Raw genomic sequence first — 5,575 nt, 5'->3', positions numbered from 1 at the left:
CATCTTGACATTCAAAGTGTTCTTGGTGTTCATCTTGACATTCATAGCATTCTTGCATGCATTCATTGTTTTGATCTAAAAATCTCATGCATTGCATCATTTTCATGGTTTTCTCTCTCATCATTAAAAATTCAAAAATCAAAAAAATATCTTCCCCTTTTTCTCTCTTAAAATTTCGAAAATTAGATTTGACTTTTTCAAAAATTTTTAAAATCTAGTTGTTTTTATGAGTCAAATCAAAATTTTCAATTTAAAAATCTTATCTTTTTCAAAATCTTTTTCAAAAATCAAATCTTTTTCATTTTTTTTAGTTATTTTCGAAATTATAAAAATATTTTTCAAAAATATTTTTCTTAATTTTATCTCATAATTTTCGAAAATAACATCATCAATTAATGTTTTGATTCAACAATTTCAAGTTTGTTACTTGCTTGTTAAGAAAGATTCAAACTTTGAGTTCTAGAATCATATCTTGTGATTTCTTGTGAATCAAGTCATTAATTGTGATTTTAAAAATCAAATCTTTTTCAAAACTAATTTCAATCATATCTTTTCAAAAATATCTTCTTATCTTATCTTTTTCAAAAATTTGATTTTAAAATATCTTTTCTAACTTCCTATCTTCTTATCCTTTCAAAATTGATTTTCAAAATTTGTTTCAACTACCTAACTAACTTTTTGGTTGTTTCCTATCTTTTTTAAAACCACCTAACTAACTCTCTCTCTCTCTAATTTTCGAAAATATCTTCCTCTTTTTCAAAATTTCTTTTTAATTAAACTAATTATTTTATTTTTTATTTAAATTTTTAAAAAACTATTAACCCTTTTCAAAATGAATTTTCGAAAATTACTAACCTTTTTCAAAAACTATTTTCGAAAATCACTAACTCTTTTTCAAAAATTATTTTCGAAAATCTTCTCCCTCTCTCATCTTATTCTATTTGTGTATTCATCTACTAACATCTCTTCCTCACATCACTCACCAAATTCGAACTCCCTCTTCTATCTGTGTTCGAATTTTTTCTTCTTCTCTTCTTCTACTAACAATAAGGAACCTCTTTACCGTGACATAGAGGATTCCTCTTCTTTTCTTTTTCTCTTCTCTTTCTTATGAGCAGGGACAAAGAAAAAGGCATTCTTGTTGAAGCTGATCCAGAACCTGAAAAGACTCTGAAGAGGAAACTAAGAGAAGCTAAATTACAACAATCCAGAGACAACCTTATTGAAAATTTTGAACAAGTAAAGGAGATGGCAGCCACACCCAACAACAATAATGCAAGGAGGATGCTTGGTGACTTTACTGCACCTAATTCCAAATTTACATGGAAGAAGCATCTCCATTCCTGCCATTGGAGCAAACAACTTTGAGCTGAAACCTCAGCTAGTTTCTCTGATGCAGCAGAACTGCAAGTTTCATGGACTTCTATCTGAAGACCCTTTTCAGTTCTTAACTGAATTCTTGCAGATATGTGATACTGTTAAGACTAATGGAGTAAATCCTGAAGTCTACAGGCTCATGCTTTTCCCTTTTGCTGTAAGAGACAGAGCTAGAATATGCTTGGACTCTCAACCTAAAGACAGCCTGAACTCTTGGGATAAGCTGGTCACAGCTTTCTTAGCCAAGTTCTTTCCTCCTCAAAAGCTGAGCAAGCTTAGAGTGAATGTTCAAACCTTCAAACAAAAAGATGGTGAATCCCTCTATGAAGCTTGGGAAAGATACAAGCAGCTGACCAAAAAGTGTCCTTCTGACATGCTTTCAGAATGGACCATCCTGGATATATTCTATGATGGTTTATCTGAATTATCAAAGTTGTCATTGGATACTTTCGCAGGTGGATCCATTCACCTAAAGAAAACGCCTGCAGAAGCTCAAGAACTCATTGACATGGTTGCTAATAACCAGTTCATGTACACTTCTGAGAGGAATCCTGTAAGTAATGGGATGCCTATGAAGAAGGGAGTTCTTGAAATTGATACTCTGAATGCCATATTGGCTCAGAACAAAATATTGACTCAGCAAGTCAATATGATTTCTCAGAGTCTAACTGGAATGCAAGCTGCATCCAACAATACTCAAGAGGCTTCTTATGAAGAAGAAGCTTATGATCCTGAGAACCCTGCAATAGCAGAGGTAAATTACATGGGTGAACCTTATGGAAACACCTATAATCCATCATGGAGAAATCATCCAAATTTCTCATGGAAGGATCAAAAGCCTCAACAAGGCTTTAATAATGGTGGACGAAACAGGTTTAGCAACAGCAAGCCTTTTCCATCATCCACTCAGCAACAGACAGAGAATTCTGAGCAGAATCCATCTAGCTTAGCAAACTTAGTCTCTGATCTATCCAAGGCCACTGTAAGTTTCATGAATGAAACAAGGTCTTCCATTAGAAATTTGGAAGCACAAGTGGGCCAGCTGAGTAAAAGGATCACTGAAATCCCTCCTAGTACCCTCCCAAGCAATACAGAAGAGAATCCAAAAGGAGAGTGCAAGGCTATTGACATAAGCACCATGGCCGAACCTGTAAGGGAATGAGAGGATGTAAATCCCAAGGAGGAAGACCTCCTGGGACGTCCAGTGATCAATAAGGAGCTTCCCTCTGAGGAACCAAAGGACTCTGAGGCTCATCTAGAGACCATAGAGATTCCATTGAACCTCCTTATGCCATTCATGAGTTCTGATGAGTACTCCTCTTCTGAAGAGAATGAGGATGTTACTGAAGAGCAAGCTGCCAAGTTCCTTGGTGCAATCATGAAGCTGAATGCCCAATTAATTGGCAGTGAAACTTGGGAAGATGAACCTCCCTTGTTCACCAATGAACTAAGTGATCTGGATCAACTGACATTGCCTCAAAAGAGACAGGATCCTAGAAAGTTCATAATACCTTGTACTATAGGCACCATGATCTTTAAGGCTCTGTGTGACCTTGGTTCAGGGATAAACCTCATGCCCCTCTCTGTAATAGAGAAACTGGGAATCTATGGGGTACAAGCTGCTAAAATCTCATTAGAGATGGCAGACAACTTAAGAAAACAGGCCTATGGACAAGTAGAGGACGTGTTAGTAAAGGTTGAAGGCCTTTACATCCCTGCTGATTTCATAGTCCTGGATACTGGAAAGGAAGAGGATGAATCCATCATCCTAGGAAGACCTTTCCTAGCCACAGCAAGAGCTGTGATTGATGTGGACAGAGGAGAATTGATCCTTCAATTAAATGAGGATAACCTTGTGTTTACAACTCAAGGATCTCTCTCTGCATCCATGGAGAGGAAGCATAAAAAGCTTCTCTCAAAGCAGAGTCAAACAAAGCCCCCACGGTCAAACTCTAAGTTTGGTGTTGGGAGGCCACACCCAAACTCTAAGTTTGGTGTTGAACTCCCATATCCAAACTCTAAGTTTGGTGTTGGTGAGTCTCAACAATGCTCTGAACATCTGTGAGGCTCCATGAGAGCCCACTGTCAAGCTATTGACATTAAAGAAGTGCTTGTTAGGAGGCAACCCAATTTTTATTTATTTATCTAACTATATTTTTCTTAGTTATATGTTTTTATAGGTTCATGATCATGTGGAGTCACAAAATAAATATAAAAATTTAAAACGGAATCAAAAACAGCAGAAGAAAAATCACACCCTGGAGGAAGACCTTACTGGCGTTTAAACGCCAGTAAAAAGCATGTTTTGGGCGTTCAACGCCAGAACAGAGCATGGTTCTGGCGCTGAACGCCAGAAAAGGGCAGCATCTGGGCGTTTGAACGCCAGAAGTGCACCCTGGAGGAGAGCTGGCGCTGAACGCCCAGAACAAGCATGGTTCTGGCGTTCAACGCCAGAAATAGGCTACAAATAGGCGTTCAACGCCCAGAACAAGCACCAACCTGGCGCTGAACACCCAGAGTTGTGTGCAAGGGCATTTTACATGCCTAATTTGGTGCTAGGTTGTAAATCCTTGAACACCTCAGGATCTGTGGACCCCACAGGATCACCTCAGGATCTGTAGACCCCACAGGATCCCCACCTACCTCCACTCACTTCTTCTCACCCCTCTTTCACACAATCTCATAAACAATCTTCCCCAAAACCCTTCACCAATCACCTCAATCTCTCTTCCCCATCACCTCTTCACCACTCACATCCATCCACTCTTCCCCATAAACTTACCTCATAAACTCCACCTACCTTCAAAATTCAAAATCAATTTCCCACCCAAACCCACCCTATATGGCCGAAACCTCACCCCCCTCCCTTCCCTATATAAAGCCTTCCATTCTTCCTCATTTTCACACAACACAACCCTCTCTTCTCTTCTTGGCCGAAACACACCTCCCCCCTCTTTTCCATCTTTTCTTCTTCTTCTTCTTCATCTTTTCTTTCTTCTCTTGCTCGAGGGCGAGCAAAATTCCAAGTTTGGTGTGGTAAAAGCATAAGCTTTTTGTTTTTCCATTACCATTGATGGCACCTAAGACCGGAGAATCCTCTAGAAAAGGGAAAGAGAAGACAAAAGCTTCCACCTTCGAGTCATGGGAGATGGAAAGGTTCATCTCCAAAGCCCATCAAGACCACTTCTATTATGTTGTGGCCAAGAAGAAGGTGATCCCCGAGGTCCCTTTCAAACTCAAAAGAAATGAGTATCCGGAGATCCGACATGAAATTCAAAGAAGAGGTTGGGAAGTTCTAATAAACCCCATCCAACAAGTCGGCATCCTAATGGTTCAAGAGTTCTATGCTAATGCATGGATCACTAGGAACCATGATCAAAGTAAGAACCCGAACTCAAAGAATTATCTCACCATGGTTCGGGGGAAATACTTAGATTTTAGTCCGGAAAATGTGAGGTTGGCGTTTAACTTGCCAAACATGGAAGAGAACGCACGCCCCTACACAAGGAGAGTCAACTTTGATCAAAGGTTGGACCAAGTCCACATGGACATATGTGTAGAAGGAGCTTAATGGAAGATTGACTCAAAAGGCAAACCGGTTCAACTAAGAAGACTGGACCTTAAGCCTGTATAGCTAGAGGATGGTTGGAGTTCATTTAATGCTCAATCATTTCCACTAGCAACCGGACTGAAGTTACTATAGATCGGGCCATCATGATCCATAGCATCATGATTGGAGAAGAGGTGGAAGTTCATGAGATTATACCTCAAGAACTCTACAAAGTGGCTGACAAGTCCTCCACTATGGCAAGGTTAGCCTTTCCTCACCTCATTTGCCACCTATGCAATTCGGCTGGGATTGACATAGAGGGAGATATCCTCATTAAAGAGGACAAGCCCATCACTAAGAAAAAGATGGAGCAAGCAAGAGAGCCCATTCATGGAGCTCAAGAGGCACATGAAGCTCATCACCATGAGATCCTGGAGATGCCTCAAATGCATTTTCCTCCACAAAACTATTGGGAGCAAATCAACACCTCCCTAGGAGAACTAAGCTCCAACATGGGACAACTAAGGGTGGAACATCAAGAGCACTCCATCATCCTTCATGAAATAAGAGAAGATCAAAAAGCAATGAGGGAGGAGCAACAAAGACAAGGAAGAGACATAGAAGAGCTCAAGGACATCATTGGTTCCT

At 39.6% G+C, this 5,575-nt stretch overlaps 1 non-coding gene across 1 annotated transcript; it reads right to left on the bottom strand.

Annotated features, from left to right (window-relative positions):
* Positions 1-1,648: 1,648 nt before the first annotated feature.
* On the bottom strand, positions 1,649-1,756 carry LOC112781060 (small nucleolar RNA R71). Its single transcript, XR_003191857.1, has one exon. It is a non-coding gene; the product is annotated as a small nucleolar RNA R71 (small nucleolar RNA).
* Positions 1,757-5,575: the final 3,819 nt, after the last annotated feature.

This window comes from Arachis hypogaea, chromosome 19 (assembly GCF_003086295.3).
Source record: "Arachis hypogaea cultivar Tifrunner chromosome 19, arahy.Tifrunner.gnm2.J5K5, whole genome shotgun sequence".
NCBI lineage: Eukaryota > Viridiplantae > Streptophyta > Magnoliopsida > Fabales > Fabaceae > Arachis > Arachis hypogaea.
This window is presented reverse-complemented; position numbering and strand designations above follow the sequence as displayed.